Source organism: Manis javanica, chromosome 5, assembly GCF_040802235.1.
Source record: "Manis javanica isolate MJ-LG chromosome 5, MJ_LKY, whole genome shotgun sequence".
Lineage (NCBI taxonomy): Eukaryota > Metazoa > Chordata > Mammalia > Pholidota > Manidae > Manis > Manis javanica.
This window is the reverse complement of record NC_133160.1, coordinates 13441303-13454216: the sequence shown is the minus strand read 5'-3', so window position 1 is coordinate 13454216 and position 12914 is coordinate 13441303. Positions and strand designations below refer to the sequence as shown.

Genomic DNA, 12914 nt, shown 5'->3' with positions numbered 1-12914 from the left:
ATAGGGCCAGAGAGGAGGTATGGATGCAGATTCGGGCGGGCGGTGCAGTCACGTCACTGCAAGGACTTTACCATTTCTCCTTGTGAATTTAGGAGCATGGCAGGGGTTAGAAGAGAGCAAAGATACTGTCGCCTGAGAAAGATCCTCTGGCTGCCCTGTTAAAAATAGGCTCTAGGGGGCGATGTGGATACAGGGAGAGCAGCGGTAGGAAAAGGGAGCAGTGCCTTTCCTTTTCTTCTTGTTCTAGGGGTGTGAAGCCTCCCAAACTGCCGTGATGGCTCTTGTGGCTGCCGCCTGGCCCCACTTGTTCTGCCCACTGACGCAGCTTCTGGAAACTGACCGGTGAAATCGCCATATTGCAGACACAAGAAACACTCCCCTTCCTGCCCATGCCCGTGTTTACCCAGTTGACAGTTCTGTTCTACCACAAGTCATGGCACAAGTGAGAGGGTGAGGAAATCACAAGAGAGAGAGAGATGGCTGCCCAAACCCGACCCTCCACTCTCCTGGGGCGACGGTTGGCTCTGAGTGGAGATGCAGTGCCGGCCTCCACCATGCGGCAGCGCTGCGTTAGGGGCTCTTGGCCGCAGAGCTGGAGACCCCAGACGCGGAAGTCTCTGTGTCTCCCCCACAGCTGGGAAACAACCCCAAAGAAGCCCGGACCCAGCCCAACCAGGCCTCCTGGGGTGAGTTCATCACCTAAAAGGGCGAGAGCCCCAGCGCTGCCCCACCTGCAGTGTTTGTGCCCTCACGTCTTGGACCCCCCGCTGGACAGTCTTCACCCCATGAACAATCCAAGCAAAGCCTGTGGTTTCTTATGGGTTAGGGTTTGTTTGGGGATTGTGGTGAGGAGCTTGGCACCAGGAGGGGAATGGACAGTGAAGGCAGCTGCCCTCTGCTATCTGTCTCCAGGCAACAGCTCGCTAAAGGGAGGGTGGTGGTTCCACTCGGCAGGCAGAGCTCCGGGGGCCTGGATGGTGCCCATGGGACCCACTTTAACCAGCCTCCGAGTAGCAATGTACACAGACTCATGGGTAGTTGCCTGGGTTGGCTGAGTGATTTGGAGCATAGAAATCTCTAGATTGGCTCGTTCATTATTTCTGTTGCAGGGCCAGAAACTCTGGTTTGGAATAACATAAATCTCTCAGCATATTAATATATGATTAGGCATGTACATGCTTATCACAGGACAGTTCTCCAACTGTTCTGGGGAATTCCTGTTCAACTGTGGTATGTTTGCAAAGTTGTCCTGATGTTTCCTTTACTTTTGTCTATGGTTTCATGGGACACTATTTCCCACCCTCCCTGTAGCACTGGTATGGTTGGGGTGATTTCTCCCAGGCTTTTTTCTTTTTTTATGCTTTATTCTTTGCTTTTAACTTTTAATTTTAAAATAATTTCAGACTTAAAGAAGAGTTGCAAAAACAGTGCAAAGATTTCCTGCATATTCTTTACCTACATTCATTAAATGCTTGCATTTTACCATATTTTCTTTAAATCTTTTCTCTCTTTCTCTTTCTTTACACACACACACACACACACACACACAAACACACCCCACATATGATGTTTTTCTGTAGCATATGAGAGTAAGTTGCAGCCATCCTAAGTACATCAGTGAATTTCCTAAATAGAGGCATTCTCTTGAATAACCACAGTACAATAATCAAATTCAGCAAAATTAACATCAATATAGTACTGTTATCTAACCTATAGACAGAACTCAGTTACAAAATTTATGGGTGCAGTGTTAAATGAACATGAGGGGCCCACTGTTAAAAAAGCTGGTGAAAATATGCCATTAAAGGTATCACCAATAAACTTTTTCCTCTCTTGTGGAGTCTCTCTCTAGACCTGTCATGATGGTTTTTATTTATTCTTTAGAGTCATTCACCCTCAAACATGGAACATTTGTGGGGGCCATGCAGACCCTCAGAGGCATCCAAGGTCCCTGCCCTACTACTTGGCAGTGTATTCTGGAACATTCCACCTGCTGTTGGGTGCCTTCTCTTTCTGCCAGCTGCCAGACCTGAGCTCTGTGCCTCAGCTGGGGTGGGGAAATCAATCTCCCCTTTCCACAGTCCCACAGATTGGATGATCTCCAAATGACTGCATCTCTGTGCTAGGAGGTGCTCAGTACCTGGATTGAGGGTAGATGGGAGATTAGCCCCTGCCAAGCAGCCTATGAATGCACCAAGAGACTGCCATCCCAGGACAGGGACAGTGGCTGCCATGGCCTTCCCTGAAATGCCATGGGGTGTGCATGCCTCTGACCCCCCTGTACCCATGCCTAGGCCCCCATCAGGAGTGGAGAGCAATGGTAGATCATGGGCCTCCCCCATAACATGACTCTAGAGCTGCCCCAGCCATAGGGTGGCAGGGTTGGTGGGCAAAGGTGGGAAGCTGGGCAGGGCGTGGATGCCAGGAGGAGAAGAGCCAGCTGCTGAGAATCCATCCTGGGAGGGTAGCAAGAGGTGGGAGAGCTCTTGAGCCAGGGCCCCAAGTCCCCATGCTCTATTCTCTTACTGGTCCTCATTTCAAAGGTGAAATGATGGAGCATTTCAATACTGTGACCACGGATCATTAATCCCAGGTGCAGGGTCCTCCTTTGTGCAGGGTCCTGTGTGACTTGTTTGCACACCCGTGAAGGCTGCCTGCAGATCTTGTTCAGATTTCATCTATTGTTTCAAAATGTCCCTTATAGAAAAAAAAAAAATCCAGATCCAAATTGATACTGCATTCAATTATCATGTCTCTTTAATCTTTAATCTGGGAAAGTTCTTTGATCCTTTTTTGTCCTTCATGACATTGACATTTTGGAAGATCATAGGCCAGTTATTCTACAGAATTTGTCTCAACTAAGCTTATCTGATTATTTCCTATGATTAGATTCCTGCTATGCATTTTTGGCGGTACTACTGCGGATGAGGTACTGTGTTCTTTGTGGTGTATCATATCGGGAGGCACATGAGGACGATTTGTTTTGTTACTAGTGATGCTAACTTTGAAGACTTGAATAGGTGATGTCTGCCTGGATTCTTCACTACAAAGTTCATAGTTTCCCCTTTGGACTGAGTGTCTGCAGGAAGGTGCTTTGAGGCTCTGTAAATATCCTATTACTTCTCAAAACTTCACTGGCTTGTGTCAGCATCCACTGAGAATTCTTGCCAGAATCAGTGATTATTTATGGTTGCTAAACAATGGTTTTCTAATTTTATCCTTTACTGGGCTCTTTTTTGGCTTCCCATCCCTAGCTACAGAGTGAGGGTTAGGTACTGTGTTCTGTCTGCTCTTCTGAGCCCCTGGGGGCATGGTAGGGGTGGGGGTGAACTTCGTTGGAATTTTCAGGATCTGTCCTCTGAGTTTTAGTTAAATGTCCTATGCCAGGGTTTACAGCTAGTTAATGGAGGATCCTATTCCCAAAAGGGGTCGTCACCCTTAGGCTTTACATCAACCCACCATTCTGAGCAGAGCTTGGGACTGCTTTCACTCAAGGCAACCCATCTCATCACTTACCCATCAGAAGAGGAAAACACAAGGTGCCTTTGCATGTCGGAGCCTTTATTAATAGTTCAAACAGGAAGATTTCTTGAGAGCTTCCACTAGCCTTTTTTCTTCAACTTGATCTCTGTCTTATCTTATGTGTTTCATGCTTTATCTTTAGTTTTAGTTCATTGTTGGGGCGGTGAGCTGCCAGTGGTCAGGTTCTGCATTCCCTCCCTGATTTTCTCCATTGAGGCCCTTTAGCAGCAAGGGCTGGGGCAAGGGTGCAGGGGGTTAGCTTTTACCCTTGAGGCTTTCATGACTTCCTCAGGGCTGCCTACTCACAGCTCTTGGTCTTATTTCAGTGAGAGTTCCTACGTGTGAATTACTTCTTCCTTATCAGCGTTCTTTCTCCAGATTTCGAGCCAGAGTTCACCAGACTCTTATTTTTTTTTAACTGTTTTTTTTTGAAAGGGCATCTCTCATATTTATTGATCAAATGGTTGTTAACAACAATAAAATTCTGTATAGGGGACTCAATGCACAATCATTAATCAACCCCAAGCCTAATTCTCAACAGTCTCCAATCTTCTGAAGCATAACGAACAAGTTCTTACATGGTGAACAAGTTCTTACATAGTGAATAAGTTCTTACATGGTGAACAGTGCAAGGGCAGTCATATCACAGAAACTTTCTGTTTTGATCATGCATCATAAACTATAAACAATCGTCAGATATGATTATTTGTTTGATTTTTATACTTGATTTATATGTGAATCCCACATTTCTCCCTTATTATTATTATTATTATTATTATTATTTTTAATAAAATGCTGAAGTGGTAGGTAGATGCAAGATAAAGGTAGAAAACATAGTTTAGTGCTGTAAGAGAGCAAATGTAGATGATCAGGTCTGTGCCTATAGACTAAGTATTAATCCAGGCTAGACAAGGGCAACAAAACATCCACAGATGCAGAAGATTTCTCTCAAAACAGGGGGGTGAGGTTCTAAGCCTCACCTCTGTTGATCCCCACTTTCTCACCTGATGGCCCCCCTGTAACTGTGCCTGTCTTAGGTTGTTCCTCCCTTGAGGAATCTTACCCGTCTCTGACTAACCTGTCATCTTCCGGGGCCATACAGTGAAATGTTAAGTTGGTAAGTGAGAGAGAAGCAATATTCTTTGAAAAGGTTAGCTTTTTACTTCTTAGCAGATTTATGCCCTGTGGCTTCTGTGCCCAGCATTTGCACCAGACTCTTATTTTTACTTCCAAAGGTATAGTGTTTCTCCCCCGTCAGCCTCTGTCTGGGTCCTCCTAGAAGCTGGTGCCAAGAGGGGATCCAATATGCATGAGACTTATTGGGGAAACGCCTGTGAAGGTTGAAGGAGGGGCGGGAGAAGGAGGAGGTGGGAATTTCCTCCTTCCTTCCTTCTTTCCCTCCTTCCTCCCTCCCTTCTCCCTTTCATAAATCTGAGATGATGAGAATCATAGCTTTGACTCATAGCTTGAAACCTTAACTCTGAAAAATAAAGCCCAGGTCCCTCCTTTCCTCTATGGTACAATGTTTACAAAACTAATCAACAAGCATGTGCCGAGTGCTTACTCCACACGTGTCACCTTGCTTGGCTCAGAGTAGGGGAGAAATGCATAAGGCAAGCGTCCTGCTTTCAAGAGCCCACACAATGGAACCCGAACAGGGAGGAGCAGGCAGGCGCAGAACAGCTCTCTGCGTAGTCTTTTTGGAGAGGTTCAGGGGATTTTATGGGATGGAAAAGTAAGCAGGGACTGGCCTGGTCATGGCACAGCTGAACTTTCATGATAGCAAACTAATAAAAATATGGGCTTTAGAGTCAGATTTTGATTCAGGCACCAGTTTCATTCCCTGCCAGTTTGCTATTCTGGACAAGTAATTCATCTTCCTGAACTTCAGCTTTCTCATTTATGAGATTTAGATATTAATAGAATCTTCCTCTCTGAGCTTTGGGAATATTAAATGAGGTAATGCATGTAAAGCACTTACCTTGGTTCCTGGCATATCACAAGTGTCTCGTAAGTGGTTGTTATTAGCATTTTAATGGCAAGTATTACTGCACAGAAAGCTTTTAAAATGCATGTCCTGTTTGTCCTAGATGTTCCATTTCTTAGAATTTAACCTAAGTAAACAATCAAAAATGCCCACAGTGAATTATTATCCTTGCCACGTTACTTATTATAATGAGAAACCACAATCTTAACATTTAATCATAGAAGACTTGCTTAAATAAATCATGATCCATCCATACAAGGGAAGCTTAACCCCTTTTAAAATTAGGTTTGCAGAATTTTTAATGATATAGGAAAATCTTCACCCAATATTGTTAACTGGTAAAGACAAGTTATAAATCTGCATTAACATGTGCCCCTAAATTGTGCTTACATTCTTCCCAGAAAGGTCTTGAGGAGCTTGTTACTGTCCCAAGGGGCATTTGGAAGATCTTCCTCCAGTATATGTGGATTGAGAGATTTAATGAGACCTCAGTACTATGTCAAGAGTGTTTTCCCAGGGCCCATGTAGCTTATATGACACCCAATGGTCTAGTTTCTTCTTCCTGGTGTTTTCTGTGATCTTTCCATTTAAGGAATTTTATAAGACAACAACTCTCTGAACCCAGACTTGGAATGTGGGACCATTGGGCATTTGTACCCCCAGGGACCAGGCTCTGTGAGCCTTGAGCTTTCGCCTGTGCACAAGCATCAGGGGAGAAGGAGGAGGAAGGGAAGACACCCAAGAACTGAAACTTTAAGCGGTCATTGCTGTGTGACCTGGGCTATTACTCCCAGTGGCAGTCAGACTCTAAGGTGGCCTCAAATGATCCCCACTTCTTGGACTTGATGCGCTTGTGTAATCCCCTTCTTGAGTGTGGGATGGACCTGGTGACTTGCTTCTGATGAGCAGTGATGCAATGGAAAGTGATAGGATTGGGTCACAAAAGCCGGTGACCTCTGTCTTGCTAGCATTCTCTCTAGTTCTTCTCAGTGTTCACTCAGATGAAGCCAGCTGCCATGTTGTGAACTGCCCTCTGCAGAGGCCCACGTGTCAAGAAACTGAAGGTGGCTTCTAGCCAACAGCTAGTGAGGAACTGAATCCTGCCGACAGCCACGTGGAAGAGCTTGGAAGGGGACCCTTCCCCAGTCGAGCCTAAAGATGCATCAGCCCCAGCCAGTTCACACTCGACTGCATCCTTGCAAAAGACGCTGATTTCATTCCATAGTCTATGATTTCTTGCAGTGCACTGAGTTTCTTTAAGATGATTCTTTTGAATTCCTTGGCAGGTAGATTGTAGATAGCCATTTCTTTGGGGCTGGTTGCTGGAGCTTTATTAGTTCCTCTGGCGGCATCGTGTTTGCCTGATTCCTTGTCATTCATAGTCTTTGTTGGTGTCTATGCAGTTGAAGGAGCAAATACTTCTTCCAGTCTTTGCAAACCAGTTTTGATGGGTAAAAATCCTTTTCTGTTGGTTCCCCAGGTGGATAGCATAACTTCCAGAATTGCAGTTATGCTGGGTTGGGGCTGGTCTTGAAGCTGTTGCTGGCTCGGCTGTGGGGTCCGCAGTTGGTGCTTTTGTGGCCAGGAGCTCAGGCAGACGTGGGTCCTGTCCAGTATCTGGATGGATGGGACTTACTCAGTAGGGTGGTGCTGGGGAGGGTCCACAGTTAATTTCTCAGTCAATGAGCCTTTTACCAGGTGCACAGTGGGTGTGGGGCCCACCAGGTCCCTAAGAAGGCTGCTACCGGGGCACTGGATGGGTCCCTGGGTGGGCAGGCTGGTCTGGACCATGGCTGAGAGGGCCTGGGACTCAGAAAATTCTGAGATATATGCAAGTGTGCCATAGCAGTTAAGTCATGGACTTTGGAAACGGACCAGCACGGGCTCAGTCATCAGCTCTGTGACTTCCCAGCCATGGGCCATGGCAATGTTACTGGTTTGTTTGTGTTTCCCCATATACCACTGCGTCTTTAAATGGAATGTGCCCAGTTATCCAGGAATCTTATTACAATGCAGAGCATGATTTGGTAGGCTTGGAGGGAGGCCTGAGACTCCGCATTTCTAAGGAGTTTTCAGGACCTGGAGACTGCCAATCCCCGGACCACTCTTTGAGTAGTGTGGGTACAGTCTGGTTTTCAGAGTTACTCTGAGGTGTATGTGTATGGCTTATAACAAGCTTAGCGCAGTGCCCCGCACAATGGGTGGTGGTTATTTTCCTGGGGCAACGGGAATCGGCTGACCTGCCCCTGAGGGGAGGAACCCAAATCAGAGTGGGGAATAGAGGCGGGTGCCCAACCCAGAGCTCTCTACCTTCACTTCCGCCCTCCATCCCTGAGGACAGAGGATGTCTGCGAGAATTGGGGGGCAGGTCTTGCAATGCTAAGGGAAAGGCATTTTTCTTGGTTCTTGGATCACTGATGCCTGTTTCCTGCCCACACTGTGACTTTAGAGGAGTCCCTGCCCACCTTGGCCCTCCCTTTTTCCCTCTGAGATTTGAGATGGGTGAACCAGATGATCCTCGTTTTCTCCCTTCCCTCCAAGTTGTAATAACTGGTGTTGCTGATGGCAAACCAGTGGGGTGAGGACCGGGACCCCTCACTCTCCCCACGCAGCCCGTGGCAGAACGATATGCGGTAGCCTTAGTAGGTGAGGGCTTTCATAAAAAATTCACTAATTTTTAAATTAAAAATGGCTTAATATCTTCAGTTCCATCCCCCGTGTCCCTTTCTTCTCTGGTTCCCTTGTCTCTCTTCACAGAGCTCCAGAAATCCTTTCCTTGTCAATGTGAACTTTTCTAATACCATGTCCCAGGTTTTCAAATTTACTGCCTCCCACCACCGCCTGTCCTTGCAAAACCTTCATCTCCAAGGGGCTAAGCAGTAATTCAAACTAAGTGTGAATGACTGTTAACTCTTAATTTCCTCAGTGTATATATGTGCATTTTAAAAAGAAAGTCTTGGGATGTTAAGCATGTTGGCAACATTTGTAGAATTTCAGGCAAGGAGAGGAGTGATTTTAAGAACACCACAGGAGAATAAGTTTGGGGTAGAGAACTGTATCTCGTATTCACAAAAATGCCTTCTGTTGCCCTAGAGCGATCCTGACTCCAGACAGGACTGCGGTCTTACTGGGAATTCAGGTGTCCTTGTACTCTCTCACATGATTCTTCAAAAAAGTTGTTGCCAATGCTCTCGCAGCTAACTTTTCGAGTTGTAAAAGCATCACGGCACTGAGGCTTGACCCTTTTCTGCAGGAAGGTCAGGTACATTTGAGGAGATGGTGTTGTCAGGACCTAAAGAGAGAAAGTGGTTGAGAGAAACCAGCCCCATCCCTTCTCCTTGTTAGCCCACATGCCAGGGGCTGCGATGGCCCTGGGACTCTGTACCGATTGCCACCTAGCCCACTGGGCCACGGCCTTATCCATCTACACAGAAGTTGAAGTTTTCACTTCTGGGAGGAGCCTGATGTGATCAAAATCCCAGACTTGAGCATCCAACCCAAGTGCCCTCAAATCTCAGCCCTGCCACTTACTCCTGTGTGATACTGTATCGACCTAACTCTGCCAAATCTCCATTTCCTCATTTATAAGTTAAGGAGTTGGACTCCATCATCTCTGAGCACCTTTCCAGAGGCTTTTCCAGCATTTGACGAGTAAGATCTCTCCAGCTTCCACATTCCATCTCACGGTCCTTAAACAGATGCTTGCAGTGAAGGACTGACTTTGAATCTGAGAGCAGGGTTCAAACTTGACTCAGTCATTTTCTAGCTGTGTGATCTTGGATAAATCACCTCCATCTTTGACTCTCGATGTCCTGCACTGTAAAATGGGAGTACAATATCCCTGTTTTAGGCCTAATGAGGGGCTAGAGGTAAGTCATGGAAAGCATTTCTAAATAGAAAGGCATCAATAAATAGCAGCTGCTTTCAATAACATTCCCAAGGAATGGAGTTCAGGTGAAGCCAAGACCTGAACCAGGTGTCTGACTCTAGCTGTGCTTGTCTATTGACCACTACGTTCTTCTTCCGTACAGTGGAGGTTAAACCTGAATGTGCATCAGAATCGCCTGGAGAGCTTGTTAAAACACAGACTTGAGAACCACTCCCAGAGTTTCTGATGCAATAAAAGTGGGAATTAGTAAATTCTCAGATGCTGCTGCTGATTCTGGAACAGGGGATTAATTTTGAAAACCAGTGGCCTAAAAGAGTACTGGGAGGCCTAGTACTCCAGTTCATATAAGAATTTATAATCTATAGTGTCATGCATGTGTATATGTGCAAAGAGCTGTATGTGCAAGGAAGCTCACCAGCATGTTACTAGTGATAATCTCTGGGAGGTGACTTTGACAAATTTTGTCTTTCTCCCTAAAACTTTTATGTTTGAATTTTCTACAAAGTATAGGTGTTTTTATAATCATGTATTATATTATGTATTTTTTAAAGTGAATCTTACTGGCTGCTCAACGTTCTTGGAAACAACTGCCACTAGTCTTCATTTCCAGTGGATTATCTTGGATACACTGCACTTCATCTCCCCACTTCCATTTGCAGATTTTAAGCTTCAGCAAAGAAACTAGTCCAAAAATGAGCCTTTTCCTGCAATAGGTCTGACTTGGCTAAGTCCCTTGCCTTGAAATTTTGGCTCATATCACTTATTCTCAAGCTCACCTTGCTTGCCACCAATCCCATCCCAGACTTTGAATTTCCCTTAACGTGCCCTGTTTTTTCTCTTTCCTATAGCACTTTTACCATCTATTATGTGTATTACGTGTCGGCTGTCTCTCCCACTGGAATATGAATTCCATGAAGGCAGGGTTGTTGTTTCGCTTATTGCTTCCTCAGCACCTAAAATAATGCTTGCCTGACATATTGTATGCTCCCAGCATGGATTTGATGAAGTGAATTGAATCGATTCCCTATCCTCTGAGGTAAGAAACAGGTTCTGTGCTGATGGGCTCCCTGCCCTATTCCCAGGCTACTCTTGGAGTTCCCACGTTTTGTACCAATCTTGTCCTAATTCTGATAGAAGCTCTTGGCAGAGGGTAAGAATTAGGAGAAGTGGGAGAGGAACCTGGAGCTGCATGATGCCACCCAGCCAGTGGCCTAGCCTAGGGTTGGTATGTTAGGGAGATAAGGGACCAAGAAGGAGGAGCCTGGGCCCACATTCAGTGCATTCACCCCTAACTCCTGCTATGCACAAGGCTGGGTTACCCCTGGAATGGAGTGTCTAGCCAATGCACAGCTCTGCCTTTCTCCTTTGGCCTTATCTGATCTGATTTTATCCAAGGCCACTTTACTGCACGTCAGGATAGTAAACAGTCATAAAACAAGAGCTACCATTTGTTGAGTGCCTTTACCTTCTGAGGCACCATATAAAATCTCTTCATACATCACCTCCCTTGAATCCACACTAGATTCCCACAAGGCTTAAAGCCCCCATTTTATAGACAAGGGGAGGTTAAACTACCTTGACCTTTGTCACATGGTTAGTGGGTTTTAGAGTCAGGACCAAGACCTTGGTCTGTCCAGCTCCCACACTGAACATCACAAGTGGGTCTGCACTTGCAGTCTACCACCATCACTCATCCATTCAACAAACACTTCCTGAGTCCCCATAGTGACCTAGGCCTAGTTTTAGGTGCCACCTCCCTCACATATGGGTGCTCCCAGGGAATTCTTAAAATGGCACACACATTGTCCAGAGGTCAGAAACAGTCCCCTGCTTGGAGAAAGTACAGACTCGTCTTACTTAAACAGAAATGTCAAAGCACAGTGTAGAAGGAGGACCCACCTTTGGTTTAGAGAGCTGCTGTCTGGAAACATGCTCCAGTCGCCAGGGTCTGGCACATTTTCCACCGCCTCCTTTCCTGAATCCTCTAGAGATTTAATTTTTTGGAAGACAAAACTGGCATGCTTTGCTGGGATTTAGTGAGCCTTGGATTTGGAGGCTGAGTTGTGCTTTTGAGTTCAAGTGCTCTTGACCTTGAGTAAGTTACTAAAACTCTCTGATCTTCAGTTTTCTCATCTCTAAATTGAGATTAATTACATTGGCTTAAGATACTTCCTGAAATTGGCACAAGTGTTCCATGATCATGCAAAGGCTTCATACATTTTAAATATGCCTTTTACAAACACATGCCACTTACAGGAGTGTGTGTGTGTGTGTGTGTGTGTGTGTGTGTGTGTGTGTGTGTGTGTGTGTGTTAATGCCTTTTTGGAAGTGGGAATGCTAACTGGTTTGCCACCATGCTTGGTACCTACAGAAATGTCTTATTTTCTCATTACTGGTAGGTCTTCCTTCTCTTGAAATCCCTGAAGTTGTGATACTCATCCCTTGGCCATTGTTTGTGTCAATAGTTCACACAGTGGTGGGTCAGCCCCTCTCAGCACCTGCCGATCTTCACTGCTTCTTCTACTTTGTTTCCCCGAAGGCTCCTCTGAAGCCTGCATGTCACTGTCTCTGTGATACATCTTCTTCGTCCTTTGGTGGGTCCACCAGCATTATCCGTGGTACCTCTTTCCTTAGATTTCTTGGTAAAATCAGTTCATCAGAAACCAAGCTAATGGCAGAAGGAGGCCTCCAGGGGCAGACAGACTGGCATGGGCCACTCAGGCAGAGGAAAGGCGTCATTGCCTCCAAGTGCCCCTTGGTGAGAACTTGCCACAGTGCTCCCTCTTCTAGCACAGCTGACCTGCAGGTGAGAACTGACCTTTTACCATACTGTTCAGAAGAGCAGTTTTCATCTGGGGAGGGGGCAAGTCTGCCCCCAGAGACACTTGCAATATCTAGAGACATTTTTGATGGTTACAACTCAGATATGGGCAGGTGGGAGCCCTACCAATAGAGGCCAGGGGCACTGCTAACATCCTCCAAGGCACAGGGCAGACCCCTGCCACGAAGGATTATCTGCCCCAGATGTCAAGAGTGCCAAGGTTAGGAACTCTTCAGGAGAGTTATGGACACAAATACTTTCTTAATTATAAAAATATCTCCAACATTAGCAGCAGGATAAGGACTCCATAAAGTGAGAACAAGTGCTCGGTGAGGTGGGCCTGTACTGATTTGGCTGGACAGGCCTTGTTGGTGGGTGTGGGAGGCACTGGCCTTTGAAAACCAGGCACTCTGTACCCAGGTTGCTCCGGGGGTGGTGGTGGGGGTGGTCTTTGGTGACAATTCAGTGACTTGGCCCTTCTTCGGGTGCTTTGGGTGGCAGGGTTACTGTAATTCCAGAAGATGGAGGGCAAGTGTAAGATTTATTAAGAGCACATTAGAGAACTAGCAGGAAGCTCTTGCTAGTTATCTAGCACTTACGACCATCAAAGGAGTCTTAATAACCCTGTGTCAACCATATGTGTGTGTATATGTGTGCAAGAGTATGTGTGTGTGTGTGTGTGTGTGTGTGTGTGT

At 46.0% G+C, this 12914-nt stretch overlaps 1 protein-coding gene across 1 annotated transcript in view; it reads left to right on the top strand.

Annotated features, from left to right (window-relative positions):
* Positions 1-246: 246 nt before the first annotated feature.
* The window catches only part of LOC118970340 (WAP four-disulfide core domain protein 10A-like), an 80906-nt gene continuing 68238 nt past the window's right edge, over positions 247-12914 (top strand). The window contains exon 1 of the mRNA XM_073236539.1: positions 247-686. The gene's annotated coding sequence lies outside the window, so the exon portion shown is untranslated. The remainder of the gene's footprint in view (positions 687-12914) is intronic.